The sequence below is a fragment of the Seriola lalandi genome, unplaced genomic scaffold (genome assembly GCF_002814215.2).
Source record: "Seriola lalandi dorsalis isolate HSWRI2012SDOR001 ecotype SW California unplaced genomic scaffold, Sedor1 jcf7180002052274, whole genome shotgun sequence".
In the NCBI taxonomy this organism is placed as follows: Eukaryota; Metazoa; Chordata; class Actinopteri; order Carangiformes; family Carangidae; genus Seriola; species Seriola lalandi.
In genome coordinates this window covers 1,251,652-1,271,959 of record NW_019522827.1, presented here as the reverse complement: position 1 = coordinate 1,271,959, position 20,308 = coordinate 1,251,652, and the positions used below count along the sequence as shown (strand labels likewise).

Genomic DNA, 20,308 nt, shown 5'->3' with positions numbered 1-20,308 from the left:
AGAAGATAAGGGGTTTATATTCTTAAAGGGTGGGGTGGAGGCAGCGGAGGGGGCAGCCTGCCTTTAGAAGAGCTTAGGGCCCAGTGTGGCGAATTAAATAGAATGCCCAGACAGAATTAGTTCCAAGGCAGACTGGGTCCCATTCTATGAAACTCAACAATTAGACGGATTAAACGTAATAACTCAGCCTGCACTACCGCAGCAGCATTATGGTTACCCCGGCACCCAGGGGGTTGCTGTGTGTGTGCGTTTGTGTGTGTGTGTGTGTCTGTCAATGTGTGTGTGTGCCATGGGGGTATTTATGTTCACATATGAAAAGTGACAACTTGGAGAGAGAATGTAATAAACTTTGGGAAGGAGAAGTAAACACAGTCCCAAACATTTGGAAATTGTACTTTTCATCCCACAAATGCAGCCAGTTGACATGCTGTTGTGATTTTGGTTGTGTGTTGTGATTAGATGGGGTGAACTGCGTATGTCAAGGCTATGCTTGTTGATATTCTGCTCAAAAAGTGCAATCCACAGGGCCAGAGTTTCACGAAAGTATGTTAGTGTCAAAGGTCACGATGTTCCACAACGATGATGATGGTGGTGGTGAGACAGTTTAAGAAAAATCCAGACATCCGCAGACGTTTCTTTGCGTTCTTCTGGAGCGGCCGCATGAGTGGAAGGAAAAGCTGTCAAGTCACACTCCAGCGGTCCAAACATCACACACGGCGCAGCTGAAGTCTCTGCCGGCTGAGTGGCAGGTTGACTGATTAACTTACTGACTGGCTGGTTTGCTGACTGACTGGCTTTTGGACTGATTGGCTGGCTGCCGCCCACCCCCTGCTCCCCCATCATCCACCTGTGTGTAAAAGGCCCTTTGTCAGCGAGGCCTAATTTGATCTGACGCACCCTACACATGTGGAACAGCTCAGCAGCTCCACACACTTCTAGTCATTACAGCGTGTGTGCGTATGCGTGTGTGTGTGTGTCAGGAGGAGAAGAGACGATGCAGGGAAGGAGGTAGAGAGAGAAAGAAGTGAAGCAAAGCAAAGTGCAAGAGCTCTGGTTCACCTCACACAAACTCTGGCCTTCACCACTTCTTCATTCTCTCACAGATCTAACACTCTCATCAACTATTCTCTTGTGCTGCTGTCCACACACACCACCTCCACTCACAACACACACACTCACTCTCTCACAGAGGGACATGAAGCTAAAGGAAAATTATGATTTGTAATATTTTTTTTTTTTACAACAGTTTTTCTTTGTGTTGTTTTGGCCATAACTTCTATTGGTTAAGTCAACACAGTGCAGAGCAAAGTAATTGCAGAGATGTGGAAACACAGAACCATCACAAGCAACAAAGACCAGAGGGAAACCAGCGGAGGTTGGAGAGGTTGTAAACAAGTGAACTTGAAAGGCAAAAAACTGAAAGTGAGCACAACCAGAATGTCAGGAACACTAAAACTAAAAAAAAAACAACAAAAAAAAAAAGGTAGGTCAAAGTTGAAGGCGTAAGTTGGTCTGTAAACTGTGATGGATGTTTATAACTCACGGTTTGGGTAATAATTTCACAATTTACCTTTTGTTTTCTCTCCAAAATAGATATGGCTAATATTAGGTTTGATTAAAACCTGTCTGATCACCTGATCACATATGTTTCCTGCCCGGTCTGATTTCTTTTAGCAATGTCACAATGTTCCAAGATCTCCACAGTGAACTTTAAGAGTTTCATTATTCTACTGATGGAAATGATGGTCAAAACTATGAAAGTAAGAAACTGGAATTTCCCTTTAAGCTCAATATTTCTTCCCATTCAGCAGCAGTTGCCCAAGTTTAGCAGCTGGAGAAAATGTAAAAATGAATATAATGATATAATAAATGTGATTTCCCTCTTTCTTCCCCTGAATTTTTTCTTCTTTTTTTTTCTGAATCTTACAACCACAACCTGGACTTCAAACCAAACCCAAGGCACCACTGCCTTTCACGTCCTTAAGCATAAGAAACAAGTCCCTCTCTTTTATATAAATTGCAAACTAAGCCTCAACATCAACAGCCCTAGGAACTCTTTGCACTCCTCATGCTCAGTCAGTGTCTGAGGACCCACCCTTGGTTTAGGTGAAACAGAGCAGAGCCAGCAGAAACACAGCAGCAGCAGCAGCAGCAACAGCAGCAGCAGCAGCAGGGACAAGGCCTGTAGTGTAACAGAGCTAGTCCAGATCTGTGTGAAACCTGATCGACAGACAGACTGGGCTCGAGGAGACTGGGAGGGATAGGGTCTGCTGTCAGTTCTGCAACTGTCAGGCGCACAGACACGTAAATCTATCTGAACTGTAGCAATGAACAGAGACGTGGATGGATTTCAGTAACGCCAACACAACAGGTTGTAGGAACCACGGCGGTAGAAACAGATTCGGCGGCATGATGGCGATGTGAATGCTATCTGATTGCAAATGACAGCCGTGGGTTTTATAGACGTTTCACAGAACTACGTGTCATTTCAAGAGTTAAAACAAAAGCATGTATTCTTTCTTCCTCCACTTAACTTGCGAGTATTAATACCCTTCACTTGTGACACCCATAAAGTGGCTCAAAGTGTTGTTCAGGAGAAAAACACAGTATATTACCTAATCTAGAATTAGCTGCGGGGTGTTTCTCTTTCCTCCCTCTTCACCTCTCCCTCTCTCTCTCTCTCCTTCTGTCTCTCTACCCCTCTCTCTCTCTCTACCTCTCACCCTCCCACAGGTCAGCCCAGCTCTGGCCCTCTCCTGTGTATTTAAAGTAATTGCTCATGGCAGTCAAGGTGTCTGCATAAGGGCCTGTCATAAGCAATCCACTGGCATGAGTAGGGGCCTTGTGCATGAACCTAATCCAGCCAGTAAAGCCAAACGGACGGACGGAGGGGGTTAAGAAGTTGTTCAACAGCAACCCGAAAAGGAGAAGGTTGTGTGGGCTTTTAATCCTCTCAGTGTAACATGAAAATGAAGCCAAGTCATTTTTCTTACGCTGAATAAAGATTCTCTCTCCATAGCTAACTCCTCTAAGTGTATGTAACTTTGTTTGTGTTTTTCTAAACCACAGAGTTCAAAGAAAAAATTAGTTCAGCCATTTCCATCTCTGCCTTGGTGTTTCGTCATGAGACTCTTCCGTGGAAAATTCACTGTACAATCAAAAGCATCTGTGTTTGAAACACACCAAATTTTCTGGTTATTATCACCAGTCCACCCCTTGTTCTCTTTTTCACTTGTGTCTCATCAGTAGACAGACAGACATAGTGCTTTTTATGCACAAGAGAACTGGTCTCTGTATTTGCTTTGACACTGTGAGGACTGTTTGCTGGAGGCCTTAAACACACACAGAAATTCCTCACCCACTTACCCCACCGCCGCCGCCCCGAGTTCTGTAGCATGTTCAGAAGACAGACAGACAGACAGACAGACAGACAGACAGACAGACAGACAGGAACTAAGGGGCCAAGACCAAACGTCGACCCTCTCTGGGGCATGGCGACTCTGGTCAGACACAGCAATAAGAAGCGGAGCCCTGGCCCCTCCAGCCAGACTTGAGAGGAGACGACTTAAGGTCGTCTAAGTGTTTGGGAAACAGGCCCATCAATGTCAAAGCCTTTTATTGCTTTGGCTTCCTATTGCTTTTCCCTGCTTGGGGGTTAATATGAATCTACTCCCAGCAAAGGCAGAGGGATGGGTTCATCTTTTATCAGTCATAACATTGCCAATTAAGAAGGCACACATGAGGAATGACCCAAGATTAAAAGAAAAGGGTCAGGGATTGTTTTGTGAGGCCAAGTTGTTTTATTAATCAGCCTTGTGTATACATGCTGAAATGTTTCCAAGTCCTCTTTATTTTGAATGAAATAACATTTTGCTGTGTGCATGCTGATAGTTCATGATGTCCAAACAAAACAAAAACAACAAAAAAAATGACAACAATCTACAACAACTTTTAAAATGTGGCCAGAACGAATTTAAAACTAGGTGCCTGTTCCCATGGTGTACATGCTTTATCAGGCAGACTATTTCTTTTGCCAAGTTTTTACATAAAACTGTGAATGAAAACTCTTTCCAGATTTCCATGGAACAAATTGATGATCATTACTGATCGTTTCATAAGCGATTTTGTTTGGAAACAAAATGAATAACACCATTATGGCTGTTTTTGTTTCAATACAAAATACTGTGCGTTTAATAACAAATGAGGACTTGATTTAGATTTCATAGCACACAAATGACCAAATGCAAATGGCTCAAAAATGATGGAAACTCAGAGCTCATAAAGTCATATTTACTAATAAAATTTAGGCAAATAACAATGTCTGCTTTCTTGTCCAAACAACATTTTATGGAGCTACTGAGTAACAGCACGAAACACAGGGGAATGGAGGAAAACGGGAATTGTTGGTCTTTACCCAAAACTAATAGTTTAGTTAGCCCTGACTCACATTCTGCTCAAATTGTTTCAGTGTTTAGATTCAAAATCTGGTCTTTTTTTTTTTTTTTACAGTATGTCCATATGGTGCACAGAAATGCTTTTCTCTCTATATTCAACTATCCAGCTACCTCTCTATCTGTCTGTCTTTCTATTTATCAAGACTAGGACACAAGAAAACCCACATAGTTACACACACACACACAAGCAACCACACGCACACACTTTTGCTACCACTGCAATGGATGGAGCACTCAGGATGGAGCAAGTGGATGGGTGCTGCTGGCTTTGGCACTTGATAAACAGCTTGTTTTAACGCTCCTGACAGGTCTGTGAGACGAAGCCCTGCTTACACCAACACACACTGCACTCTGCTGTGCTCACCATCGTCTTTCCTCTCCAACTCTCAAACACGAGGTGAATCCATTCATCCCTCCCTCCCTCCTTCCCTCCCTCCCTCCCTCTGCTCTCGCTCACACTTTTTCTTTCACTTCCACTCCGATCTGAAGTTTGTGCACACAGGGCAAACTATCTTAAGGAGAAAGTCTGGGGATGCCTCCGTTTGAATAAGTGTGGAGAATGCACTACAGTCAGTTGAATCAAACAGCACTAAGAGCTGACTAGTCACTCTAGTGCACCGCCCTGAATTTATTCTTTAATAACATCTCTTCAGCTGAGGTTTTCTTGACTGAAGTGTAACATGTGACAAATGTTTATATGGAGCTGACTGACTGAAAAGCCATAAATGTCCGAGGCCAACTTGTTGTTTACTTTAAAAATGTTAAATTGCATTTATCTAATTATTTAAGTGCACAGTTAAAAATGTGTGGTATGAGGTGATGTGTTTAGTGTAAAATAGTTGCATTCAAACATGATTATTTTCCTCATGGTTGCCCAACACTTCACATGAAACTCACTGATTGTTCTTTTATTCTGTTTCTCTCCTGCAGGAAACTGTCACTGAGTCCAATAATATTGTTTTCCTTTTAGAAAGGGAGGCTGGCTATTGAGTCAGCTATCTGATAGGAGGCTAGGATATTCAGTGTGTCTGTGTCTGTGTGTGTGAGTGTGTGTGTGTGTGTGTGTGTGTGTGTGTGTGTGTGTGTGTGTGTGACAACGTAGGGGGTGCTGTCTGCTTGTCGTCGAGGCTGTCCTGAACCCACAGAGCCAAAATGCCGCAGGAAAAATCTGTGCTCCCGTGTACTACAATATCCTGTTTGGACTCATGCCGCTCTCCCCACTCTTACACACACTCACACATACACACACGCACACCCACACTTGCCTTGCTCATATATCACAGTCAAGCCACCGGCCAAAAACATACAACTTTGTTTTCGTTGCTTTTCTGCACACCTTTCTGCAGCACTGCTCTGCAGATCATGTGAGGCTGGTTCTGTTTTAATCTGATACACTGTTTGCAGGCAAGTGTGTGTGTGTGTGTGTGTGTGTGTGTGTGTGTGCGCACATGTACAATAAGTGCTTAAATTCTTCACTGCATACAAACACACCACCCCCATATTCATTAATAGGGAGGCATCTATCCATCCAGCTATCCATTCATTTAAATACCTATCTACTCATCCGGCCAGTAAGTGTATCAGTCTGAATGCAATCATGAAAAAGAGGAAAGAGTGAGGCTGAGTGAGCGGTCCTGTGTGCACGGAGGAGCTTTGCTTCCCGTAAGCAGCCGATAAAAATTACCAAAAAAAAAAAAAAAAAAGGCTGGCCCAGAGGCAGATACCTCACTTCCCAACAGAGCGCAGTGCATTTCCTGAAACTGACAACTGCTAGGAGTTGTACTAAGGCCAGGCCAAACGTGAAAGAGACAGACAGAGGGGGGGAGGGAGAGAGAGAGAGAGAGAGAGAGAGCGAGAGAGAGAGAGAGAGGAAAGGGAGAGAGAAAAGGAGGGGAAGAAAAAGAGAGAAAGAGAGTGGGTGACTTGACCTACAGTCAGGAAGAATGTTGTAAATACTGGAGTGACACACCAAATGGAGCTTGCAAATTCACAGTAACACCCACTGCATACATGCACATGCAAACACACACACACACACACACACACACATACACAGACACACACAGACAACCACACACACACACAAACACAGACATACACACTTGTAGCTTTTGATCAGTCCTTTGCCCAGACTAAGATAGCTCCATATTCAAAGATAAAAGTGCCTGCGCAGAATCTTTATCTCAAACCAAAGTGTTATCAACTGTTTTGGAACTGGCACACCACAGCTATTGTTCACAGCTCGACCAGAGCAGAATGTCTGACACAAAAAACCTGAGCACTGCTGGACCGCAACAAGAAAAACAGAGGAGGGAAAGTGTGGTTTTGTCAATTATTTTCATGCATCTCAACTTCTCTCTCTCTTTCTTTTCTTGCTACAGATCGGAAAAGTGGGATAGAAACATAATGAGTTGCAGGCAGAGAGGTTGACCGGGGTAGCAGCAATGATGGTGGTGGTGGTGGTGGTAGTGTTGATGGTTTTGGTAATGGGCACACCCGACTGTAGACACCAAACTCATGAAAACACCCCGACAAGGACATTTCCACTTGAGCTCAACCCTGCACTTACCATTTCCTTCTTACTCTCTGTGGAAAACCAAGCAGAGGCCGAATTATTAAATCTACACAAAAAAAAAATTGAAAAAAAAAATTGAAAAAAAAAAAAGAAAAAGAGTTGAGTGATTGTAGGCTGCCTGTCAGTGAAGAGAAGAGGAAGTGGAGCAGTGATGTTGCTACAGCACAGCCTGCTGGTCACAGAGGGGACGATAAGTCCTCCTCAGCTCCCCTCCTCCACTCGCTGTACTACTGCTGACGTTTGGCTTTTTTACGCTGCTGTGTTATTTCAGGACTACAGTCTAAAGAAGCATCTATAGCCCAAACAAAACAAGCTCAAACAAAAAAAAAACTCTGCATTTGACAAGACTGAGTCATGTACAGCATGAGCATGTTCGCCTTTTCACTTACAGATACTGTTACTCAGAACTCATAAACACACATGGTGTGCTCAAGAGTTTGAAAGATTAAACCTCTTGTTGAAATACTGTCGACCTCCCAGTAGCTTTGTTTACTGATGAAACACATTCTCACTGTTAAATTATCTGTCTCACCTTCATGTACAAGGACTCTTTTTACACTTATTTTTCTTTTTACAATGGGTAAAAATAAAACCTTCCAACAGTTCTAAAAGCAGATGTGATTACCAGAGCTGCAGCCACCATTAAGGAAACTGCAGTTTTGTTGTTGGGAATTTTTACTTGTTTAGCACCAGAGTTACATTTTACTCTCTACAGTTAAAGGTCACACAAGCTGTTCTTTTAAAGGCTCTTACAGATATTTTTAGGCTTTAGATGAGCTCATTTTTAGACTAAACAAAGGGAGTAAAGGGGATTCATTATTTCACAGTCTGACTTTTATTCCTAGCAGTTTTGTGACTGCACTCAAATTGTGCCTTTGAATACCTAATAGAACTCATAGAAAATAACTAAAAAATATTTTATCTAAATTCTATTAAAAGTATATATTTTTTAAATACATTTTTGTGCTAAAATATTACTGTATTAGTAGTGTAGGATAAATAAGAAGACATTTCTCAGAGGGAAAATTCAGTTGTTGCAGCAACAGAACTACAGAAATAAGTACAAATAAATTTTGATAAATGAGAAAAGTAAATTATACTTACAAGAATATAAAATAAAAAATAAGAACTGAAATAAAAATAGAAACCACACAGTGTAATTCAACTCAAAAATCAGAAGGCACATAATACACATGGAGTACCCACAACCAGTGTTGCACTAATCATGCAGCACCATCTCAAGTGAGGTGAAAGTGGTGTGCTTAGTAGTAGAAAAGTATAGTATAGTATGTAATATGATATCTACCACTATAAAAAAGCATACACCAGAATAGTATATGCAGTAATATGATTAAGAATGATACCCACTTATTGGTATTAATATAGAAATATGACAATAATACAATATAGTGTAATAATAATAATAGTATAACTATGATAATATAGTATAATATAGTATGGAATATAAAATATAAGGTTATATACAGTATAACATTATTTAGATTATAGTACAGAAATATAGAAAAGCTTATAAAAATATAATACAGTTCTAGTATTTGTAAAATCGTTGCTATAGCCATTTTAATTAGATCCAAATGTGGATGATTTTTTTTGTTGTTTTTAAATCCTGTAGATGTGTTCAGTGTGAATCGGGCTCTGCGATGATGTTTCACAGTTTGTTCCATCCCCACCCTTTAACTTTAACTGTAGCTACACCACAGTGCCCTGCTCTGACAAACACCAGCACGTGGTGTATACAGTGTTTCTATGAGCTAACTGTGGAACATTGTCATCATCTCTGTCACCATCAAAATATCTCTGATGAGGTCACACTCCTCATTTTAGTGTTGTCCTGCTTTTCAAACACATGCATTTTGAAGGCCTTCTTTTATTTGCATTTGTTTGATCTTTTTTTTTTTATTTTTATAGTGTATATCCTGTTGTACCATTTTTGTGGTTTTATTATTATGATGGTATATTGTTGTATCTATATTACACATCCAAAACACGATAAGTGGTTTGGTCTGGTAGATTTAAAATTACAGTCCATCCATTTCAACTTTGACTAATCATTAGCTGAATTTGATAGATATAATGTTTAGGAGTTTTATATTTATATTTCAATTTTACAATTTTTTCTACCATCTAATACTACTCTCCTCTTTTTTATTATACAGCAGAGGCCTTCAGCAGCTAGTCAAGTCCATTCACACGCAACCAACACTTTCTGTCCAACTGCAGACAAATTCTCACTCAAAGCATGGAAATCCTGAATTATACTGTCTTATTATGTCACTCTTTACTGCATGACTTTTCTGACCACTCTTTATCATGACATGTGCCATATGTATAAAGCTAGGAATTGTTGTACTCAATTCATAAAAAAGATAACAACATGCCAGATATTTATATGATGTAATTTTATGCATTTTTTACTACATCTCAGAGCCTGAAACTAGGAGAGCCTGCAGCACTTTGATCCACTGACACCCTCCCTGACTTCCCTCCCAATTTCTCTGACAGGCTTTAAAAGAAAAGGATAAAACAGAGCCATAAAATTACAGTAGTAGGCTGGAAAAGACTTTACAGCACATATACACTTTCAGTATAAAGAGACCGGCCTTTCAACACTAGAAAAGACTTATTTAGAGGGTTATTAGTTTCATTTACTACCATGGCCCCTGGGGGGTCTTTCATTATGAACTGGACTCTATATGGCTCCTATTAACAGCAGTGGAAAAAATACACTTGGGGAGTAGAAAGAAGTGTGTATATGTGTGTATGTGCGTGTGCTTAATTGTGGGGGTGGAGGTGACAGAGAGGCTTTAAAACATCTGGTTTCAGAGGCATTTAAGGTTGTGACTGATAACCTGCGGACTACTTTATCATAAGACTACAGTGAATGTACAAGAAAAGTATTTTTCTCGTCGCTTTAATTCTCTGCATTGCTTATCTTTTTCTTCGTACTGCCAAGCTGTCACATGTAAGATAAACTTCCAATCCCACAACCACAAAAACACTGCGGTTGGGTTTCTCTGAGAAGCAAAGAGCGCGCCAAATTCCAGCGCACTCTCTGTGGTGAAGCTGCAAATGTGTGGGGCTGTGAGGGGTGTCGCCTATAAAACTCATGCAAAGCCTAGTGATGGCACCGTGATAGAGGCAAATGAGTCTCGCACCTTGTTGTTTTTCACAGTGGTCAGAGTGATAAGAAAAGTTCTGAGGATGGGACTTCAATTGAAACTTTATTTCAGAGAACTCAACTTTGAACAAACCCTGCTACCCGTTACTACCAAGAAGTTCAAACCACTGATTCTCAAAGAAAGCAGCACTGATAACTCATTGTCAGGTAACTTTGAATTGTTGCCTTTGTTTTATTCATGACAGTCAGCAACAAGTGTAAAATCAGGGTCAATGCATTGTTCATCAAATTAAAGACCTGTTTAATACGACATACAGTACATTCAGAAAGTATTCAGACCCCTTTACTTTTTTCATATTTTGCCATGCTGCAGCCTTATGCTAAAACGATTTAAATTAATCCTCCCCCCACCTCATCAATCTTCACTCAGGACATCATAATGACAAAGTGAAAACAGAATTTTAGAATTTTTTGCAAATTTATTAAAAAGGAAAAACTGAAATATCACATTATTCACACCCTTTGCTATGACACTTGAAATTTAGCTCAGGTGTCTCCTATTCCTCTTGATCACCTTTCTGTTTCTACACCTTGATTGGACTCCACCTGTGGCCAATTAAGTTGATTGGACATGATTTGGAAAGGCACACACCTGTCTATAGAAGGTCTAACAGCTGGCAACGCATATCAGAGCAAAACCCAGGCCTTGAGGTGGATGGAGGTGCCTGCAGAGCGCAGACAGGATTGTGTTGAGATCTGGAGAAGGCTACAAAAAGATTTCTGCTGTATTGAAGGTTCCAAAGAGCACAGTGGCCTCCATAGCAACCAGGACTCTACCCAGAGCTCACGGCCTAGCCTTGGTAAGAGAGACGACCAAGAACCCGACGGTCACTCTCACTGAGCTCCAGAGATCCTGTGCGGAGATCGGAGAAACTTCCAGAAGGACGACCATCACTGCAGCACTCTACCGATCTGGGGGTTATGTCAGAGTTGCCAGACAGAAGCTCCTGCTCAGTACAAGCTGGTTGGCGTTTGCACAAAAAAAACAACTACAGGAATCTCAAACCGTGAGGAACAAGATCCTCTAGTCTGATCAAACTAAGATTGAACTGTTTGACCTCAATTCTACGCATCATGTCCTTTTTTTATTTTATTTTTATTTAATTTTTTTTTTTTTTTTTGGGCTTTCTGCTTTTACCATAGTTACAGTGCGAGAAATACGGGAAAGTTGGGGGGGGGGTAACATACAGCAAAGGACTTGAACCCGGGCTGCTGCGATAAGGACTTAACCACAATGGCTCTACGAGGTGAGCCACCGGGGCACCCCCCGACAGCATCGTGTCTGGCCTGCCCAATACCATCCCAATGCTAACCAATGGTTGTGGCAGCATCATGCTGTGGGGGGTGGGGGTTAAGGGGAAGAGACAGGGAGGCTGGTCAGGGTTGAGGGAAAGCTGAACTGAGCAAAGTACAGTGATATCCTTAATAAAAACCTGTACTACAGCAATCAATTTATTTAAATGATTTAAACATAAGGCTGCAGCATAGCAAAATATGAAAACGTGAAGGGGTCTGAATACTTTCTGAATGCACTGTAGAATGGAGTTTGATAATTTCATGGAAAACTAGAAGGGACAATTACCTATATTCCTATATACATTAATTAATTACAGAAAAGAAAAGGCTTAAGATGAATAACCTGCTATTTCTGGCATTTTCTTTTTCTTCTATTGTCTATAATATTTAATAAAAATGAAATATTTAATATAAAGTTTCTATAATTGTAACTACCATTAATCAAAACATTTAATAGAATGGATACAAAATTGCATACGTCAAATTCTTGCTGACCTCCGCTTTAGTAATTAATGTGTGATTTTTGTTACTTCCTGTTCAGTAATTAATGTGATTGTATGTGAATTTAATTGTGCGACAATTAATCAAGGTTAATGAAAACCATTTCCATGTCCTCCAGAGTTTATCATCAGTTCGTTTATGGCTGTGTTTGTGTGGGGAAAAAATATCCTCAAGGTACCTTGTTCTGACTTCCATTACTGGCATCTTAATAATTTAATTTTGGGTAATTATGTTGGTAAATTTGTTTAATGTGTATATTTAACCTCATTATTGTAATGCTACAATCCATTAGGACAAACGTTATTAAATAAAACAAATTCCAAATAGCCAAATAAAGTCCTGCATGGAAACAATTAAATTCTGAAGGCAGCTAACAAAAACACTAATTGTCATTAAATTTGTCCTGTGAGTGTGTAATTGTTAACAGTACTTAGGTCTAATCAAAACAGCAATACTTTTTCCAGTCTGAAATTGTCTTGCCCCTAAACAAAAGAAAGTGCAGCTGTGACACGAAGCGGCTCAGTGAGTCATGTGAAAACAGCAATTTCCTGAGTCGATTTTCTTTTTCCATGATCTGTTTGTTTTTATTTCCTCTTATCATTATTACTATTATCATTATTATTATTATCATTATCATTATCGTTATCTATGTTTGTCTTTTTTGTTTCACCTGGCTCTACATGTACAGTGCTACAGGTGATGGGGTCTAGCTGGGGGAATGAAGACAAACTGATACTGAACAAAGCAACGCAGGGCACAGGGGAAACCTAGGGGTAGGGCTGTAAGATATTTGCAGGTTTTAAATGCACTCCTGAGGCCACGCACGCATATACACACACACACACCACACACATTCAAAACATACTGTACATTTCTGCTCCAGACACATATCTGACCTCTTTATTTTATCAGGCAGTATTAAGATGACCAGACGCACATATGCGCAACTGTCATGATTTGTGAGCATTTGAAGCAGCATACCAACAGAAATAACCCTCATTATTAGAGTGTCTGTTAAGCTCTAACTGTGAGTATATTATATGATTATTGACCAGAGCAACTAACTAGAAGTCCAACAGTAAAATCATCATGAGTTGCTACTGTACACTGCAAGAATCTCCAAGCGACCCCACTTCAGATTTTGGAGGGAAAAGACGTGGAAAACAACAACACACCTCTCTACAGTATCATCTTTTACACAGAAAATAACGTCAAATAACTCAGAAAGAGAGAAACTGATACTGAACTACAGGTTATGAACCCACCTCTTGTTGGCCTGTCTGTTTTTGTCTTGCTGCATCTTGCTATGCTACACAGTCTGGCCTGCTTCATGCTGATTTTGGACTGAACTCTGATACACTGCACCACATCAGGATAATCACCAAACCAGCGTACAGTGACAGGCTCACTTCAATCTACCACTGTGTGCACTCCAGGCAGATTTCATTCATGCTAATAGAACCAAAAATGGCGCTCATATAATTTCCAACCACTGCACCCAGACCGGGCAATCATGTGGATGCAGCAATTCATGGTGGTGAGAGTATCTTTTAATTTTGCCTTTTGCCGGTTTATTTATGCAGATCTTGCTTGCTGAGTCTCTGGATTTTCCAACAAGCGGTGAGAGGCCATAAAGTGGGCCATTCCCCCCCGTCACTGATGGTCTCTCGCCATAAAAAGCCTCCCAGAACCACCAGCACCACTGAGGAGGAGTAAACACTCTCACCCCTTAAAACAGCAGCACGAGGGCCTTCATTAATGCGGGATGGCCAGTGTCAAGCCTGAGAAAATGAACTCTTTAATTAAGTACTTCATGAAAATGCTTTTTATTGCCCTGGGTGTGACGTATACGCTATAAAAGATAGCCTGCCGGTTCTCTTTTGGCCCTGGTAGGAGAATTTGCTCCAGCAGCCAGTGATCTCACCGTATCATCTTCGTATGTGTTTTAGATTAGTGTGCCCTGATCCAATCAGGAAGTTGTTTTACAAGGAATATTAAATTTAAGTAACTTTTTTTTCACAAGTACCTAAGTATTTCTTACAGTATCTCATCTACGTGAACTATATAACACTCAAAAATAACTAGTTTAGAAAAAAGCCTGATGACTTTTACTGCAGTAGGCTGTGCTGTTAACACTGGATATTCCCCACCTTGTGCATCCGCAAGTAATCTCATACCAGAAAGCCCACTTTTGACCTGCAATAACATAAAGCATAAAGGAGTAGTGGTCTACTCAAACAAAATATTCTCACCAAGATTATTGGTGACGAAGAACCCTCAACTGCAGATGTAAAACTTATTCAGTTTCAGTCTTTCTGAAAAATGCTTTAGTTCTGAATGACTCACATCAACAAGATCACAAGAAATACACACTATGAGGTGTAACACAGTTACTGCAACAGGTAACAACCGCTCAATAGCAAAGGACACCTTGGCATAATTGGAGACAAAGACAAAGTAATCTGCGGCTGCATTGTTGGGCACTGTTGATGCTTCGACATGTAACTATATAAATGCATTAAACACACTAAAAACTGCGACTTAAGGCATCCAACAGTCACTGACTGAATTCTGAGGACAACCTGCGGTTCAGTTTGATGTTGCCCCCAAGCCTTCTTGGCTTCTTGAGTTTCAAACGGAAGGCAGCGAGAGGTGGTAGTGGGGTACTAATAAGTTTAGCATATTCATAAAGCTGGATTTTTCTACATACGTGTCAATAATGTTAGCGATCTATCATGATCCCCGAAGCCCACTGCAGGAAACACTGTCTTGGTAGGATAGACTGATGTTCAGTCAGGAAGCTTATTCAAAGGATGGATTTGCCTGAAATTGCATTAATCTTATTGTCACAATCCTTCCATCTAATATAAACAATAACAAGTCAGCCGGTTCACATGCAGGTAAGCCCACCTGTAAATTGTTGACAGTAATCGCATGACACTGTTTACCAAATGAAGACACGGCGTAATGGGGGTAGTGATTGTTTGTGGTGAAGTTTTGAAAGGTTTTGACTAGATGCCTGTATACTCTCAAACCCCAACACCCCCAGCCAACTTATTGCCTGTAAGAACAAGCCAATTTCTATTTTAATTGCACTATACTGCCAGCCTAAGTGTAGCATTTATGCTGGTTACATTTTGGCCAAGTGAGAGCAATTAAACTATTTCTAATACGTCCAAGTGAGTAAAGGTAGAGTGGAGGTCAGCAACCACATAAAAAGCCCAGAGTCAGTAATGAGATTAACTTCTGAATCCCTCCATGCACAGAGAATATGAATCAGTGCGTGGCTGTTTTACTGCCCCAAGACTATTTTCTGTCTTTTTAATGCTCTAGAAATTGGCAGAAAGTCAAGAAACTGGGGCACAATTTGTTCTATTCTTTCTTAGTTCCTTTCTCTATCTTTTCATAAGGCAACAGCACCCGGGCAGCTTTTCTTGCTGCAGGGCAGGAGGCCACAGATCTTACCCCATCCGTTTGTCCGTGTGCATATGTGTGCATTTGTGTCTTGTGCATGTGCCTAAAGTGGGGCCCTTGCCGAGTCTAGTTTGTCATTTTAATACTTGGCAGTAAAGCCAAAAATATTAAGAGGATTTATTGGCTATTTTCACATTAGATTCACTGCTGAATCTTGCATGAAGCCCTATAAAATAACTTCTTGGCAAAGGTCTTCAGGCACAAGGTTGAGGAAAAGGGGGGGGGGGGGGGGCTGCCGTGGTAGGAGCTTATATCACAAACATTTGTCAAAGGGACAATATTCAAGGTTTAAAAAGACTCCTGCGACATTAACCATGAATGTATTTTAGATTTTTCCTCTTGACTAAACACCATATGTTTGAAACGCCCCTCTATGTCATTAATATCAGGGTACAGTGTACAAGACAGGCATACAGAAGCCTCACAGACAAAAAGTCAATTTGTTCAGAGCTCTGCACAAAAGACGCCAGTTGCTCAGCAGAGAGAGGCCCCTACTTGAAGACGACGGGCCATGATGCATGTGTCTCCGCCTGCAGTCCCTCCTGTGGCGCTGCAGTGGGTTTTCATTGTTTATCTCCAGCTAGCTTGTAAGAGGGGAACTAATTAAGAGCTGCCTGTAGGTGGCCAATGCAAGCTTTTACAGGTCTGAAAGGAGACAAGGAGGAGGAGGAGGAGGAGGAGGGCAGGGAACCTGGCCACACCCCGCAAGAGAAAAGAGACGACTGCCTCAGGTCACGAGATGACAGACATTACTGATCTGGTGCTGCTTGACAAAGTAAAGAACCAGGGGATAGGTTTTTTGGGTGCACGGCGTGGCTGAGAGATGAGGCAGTTGTAGAGAACAGAGAGAAAAAAGGGAATCACAGCAGAGAGCAGAGAGAGAAAGATAGGACACAATCACTGCAATCAGCTAAACAAGACCTTCCTCTGTTTGGGGCCTAAGAAGTGTACTTGGAAACATTTACTCATTCTTCAAGAGGGTAAAAGTCAACCTGCTTTGGAGTGGATTTAGGATCAGCAGCCTCACTGGGGTTTGTTATGATTTCATTCAACAGTTAACCAGTAAATCTCAGAAATGTACATCCTCAAAGCGTACAGCTGTACACACACACTGTATCATATCAAACCACTAAGCCACTTGGTTCTCACACTTTCTAACGCATGTACACAATCAACGGAAATCAGTGTTTGTCTGAACTGTAACAAAATCAAGCCTCATTTACACAGGGCCAAGTAAACAAATAATGAAGGAAGTGTTTACAGTAAAGAGGGAAGAGCTATGTTGACGGCTGTGGAACAAGTGTATGGTTTGTTTGAATTTTTTTCTATTTGAGACATTTCATAAAATCCAACAATCACAGTCGTAAGCTGGTTTTAAACAAACAAACAAAGTCATCACAAAGATTTATCTTATCAGTGTGTGTGTGTGTGTGTGTGTGTGTGTGTGTGTGTGGGTGTGTGTGTGTGAGTGTGTTTTGGGTCTAGAGGAGAAAAAGACATGATTGCGTGTAGATGCTGCCCTGCACCACTTCCTCTTCAGAAGCCCAGAGACGTCACAGCCAGCTATATTGATGGGTGTAGAGAAGCTTCAATTCCTGAATATAAAATAACAGAAAACTGATACATGTTTGTGTGTGTGTGTGTGTGTGTGTGTGTGTGTGTGTGTGTGTGTGTGTGTGTGTGTGTGTGTATGTGCGTGTTTAAGTCGCCTCAGGCAGTAAGGGTGGATCTGGTAGCTGTCTGCAGAAATCCAGATAAGGATGCCAAATGACAGTGCTGTCCTTAGTGGCGTGACACTAGGGGCAAAACAAACCAGCTGTTATGGGAGTGCCCAGCATGGCTCAACTCTGAGCTTGGCTGTTACAGCTGAGTTATGGGCACGGCAGCACTGCAATGGATACAAATAGACACTGTCTGTCTCTGCAGCTGGAAGACTCGCTCTCACACACTTGGGCATTAACAGCTAGCGCTCTAACACACACATGCACACACAAATAGTCACACACATAGATAGATATGAAAAAGATAAAAACATGTACACGTGTCCAGGCCATGAGATGAGACTAATTGAATTTTCTTTGATAGATTAATATTAAAGTCTTTTTTTATTAAAGGACTACAGATTAATGAACTAAGCAGCGAATCTGACAACATGCTTTTATTGAGATTAACTGTGCAAGAGCCATCGTAACGTAAAATGACAATTCAAGCTGACTATAACACAGGCTGCAGTCTTTGTATAATGTATAATGATACTGGGACTGTCATGAGCAAACAGGGCCCTAAAACAACACGCTATGGGCTGTTCTATACTATATTGTACCAGCATGTTGCCCGTTTACTGTAACAGAGGAGCGCCATCTTCTGTTAGGAGAACAAGGGCTGGATTAGTAGACATGACGTGTGTTCTTTGCATATGCTTGGAGTATTCAGTGAAACTTTGGGAGCACTTTGGGATTCAGAGTCTGCTACTTTTAACAGTAATAAACTTGGTAGCTGCAATGGAGATGCAACCTATGCCCCTGCAGTTATGTAACAGTTTTTAAAGAAACATCAGGATTCACAGCCAGACGAATGACTGAACAGAAAAAATGCCATTAAAAAAATTCCAAAACATGAATTTGCACATGTATGTCTTGCGTCTATTATATATATATAATATATATTATAGTACAATAATATGTGATAGAGACGATGATGCAGCTTAGACGGCAGTCAATAATATATTGGCACAATCTATGCATAGACAACCAGGTCTTTACTTATGTTTCTTACCTTCTTCTTTAAATATCAGCACAGTTATCAGTTACTGTTAAAGTATCGTCACACTATTTGATTCAAGGATGGACACTAGCATAGACACTGCAAGAGTCTGGCTATGACAGGAAGTTTCAAGAATGATGCAGACTTTTTCTTAAGCATTAATTAAAAAAAACAATAGGCTTCTATTGAGGAAAAAACCACCCAAAAAGTAAAATATGCTATAATCACATTTTTCCAGGAGTGGCGCAGATATATCACATTTTAAATGATTAATAGGAGTTTGGGTGGTGGCTAGTCGCGGTTTCTGTGCTGTGTAAACTCAACATTGACATTTTCCATGGTGTTCTTTGGACCCTCAGATAAGATCAGGGTAGATGGAGGGATCGAGAGGTGGGGGAAAAGGAAGAGAAAGAGAAAAAGAAGAATAGCAGGAGAGCCAGTACAGTACCTTGTGGAATTCAAGTGCTGTGTGGAGAAAGAGTCCTGGACCAATGCCACAAACGGGCAGGTCAAAAGACTGCAAGAGAGAGAAGAAGCATTCCACTGCTCATAACTCTCATTTTACTGTTCAAGTTTGTTTTGTTAATGTCTTCATTTGAATTAAAAGGGCTGGATGGTTGGAGAGCATTTTATCACCATTTCAATATTAGTAAATTAAAAACAAGAAATATCAGATATTGCGTAAGATTTTTGCCCTATATGGTAATAACTCTGTACAAAAGGTGCACTAAGCTTTTTGTTTTCAAGAGGGCACAGAGAGGAGGAGAATGTAGAGTGTGTAAGAAAAGCCAGAGGCCAGAGATGGAGTTGGGTGACAGGGGTGACTGTATATTAGCAGGGCTAGCAGAGGGAAAGGAATGCCTGTTAGGCATTAGACAGTATGTGGTTATAAACAACATTCACAAACACACATCTATGAGAATCAACACATTGGTCAGAAAATGGAACCATCAAAAAATGACTTTAAACATCAGCTACAAAGCATTATGGGGGATACCAAGTAATAAAAGTAACAAATCAACCAAAATATGCACATACAAAGGACTAAATGTAAAGCAAAGGACTACTACATGTCAACATGTCACAGTGCCACATCACAACACTCAAACTGCATCTCACAGCCTTCAGTGCACATGAGCTGTCACTCGAGGCATTAAAGAGTGTTGCGGCTCACTGTGGCAGATGTACACTATGGATTAACCGTATCCATTATTCATGACCAAGAACAACCATATATACATAACATCAACTACATGATAACCCCGTGCAGCACTCAAGCTTTTCCAAAGCCAAGTACGTAATCACCTAATCTAGATGCATCTGATGCTACATGACTCCATCCCAGTGGGAAAGGCACTCAAACAGTCTCCCACTGCAGGGATTAAGCTAAACACTAGTGTTGACATGGTGTCTGTCCACTCTGCTTCTATGTGAACACTTGTAGTAAATGCTCATGGTGTAAACATGTGAAAACACCATGTGATCTGTTGATACTGGTGTAAAGACAGAAGGAATTAACAGAGAAATGAAGGGTTCGAATTGTTGTTGTGTTCAACATTTCATTCTTTGCTACAGCATGTTAATACAGGAAGCAAAGAAAATCTAATTACATCAGAATGACATTTTGGTTCACATTAATGCAACTCATTTATATGAGTGGATAAGCGGGAGGAATCAACGTCATCGCAACGCATTTGCAATTCACACAGCAACCAACAGCGGAGAATTCCCAACCTTAAGAGGGCATGTGGCGACAAGCTTTCAGTACCTTTACATGTCCTACAACCTATTGAGAGGGATTTCTTTGACATTTCCCTCAAGACTAAAGGGATAATCCCCTTTATAACTCTCTGTACCTGATATGGCCTTGGCCCTTGAGAGTCTCTTTAACCCTCAAGAGAGTTCAACAAAACAGCTTCATTTAGACAGCAGCTAGAGGGGCTCTGTGGTCTCACAAAAGGCCTTTAGGTACGATGACGAGTAGGGAAATCAGTATAATATGGATCAGAGAATGGAGGTCAGTGCAGGGTGATGGATGGGAGGGAA

At 41.0% G+C, this 20,308-nt stretch overlaps 1 protein-coding gene across 1 annotated transcript in view; it reads right to left on the bottom strand.

Annotated features, from left to right (window-relative positions):
- The window catches only part of kcnq1.2 (potassium voltage-gated channel, KQT-like subfamily, member 1.2), a 162,506-nt gene that overhangs the window by 106,880 nt on the left and 35,318 nt on the right, over positions 1–20,308 (bottom strand). The window lies entirely within an intron of this gene.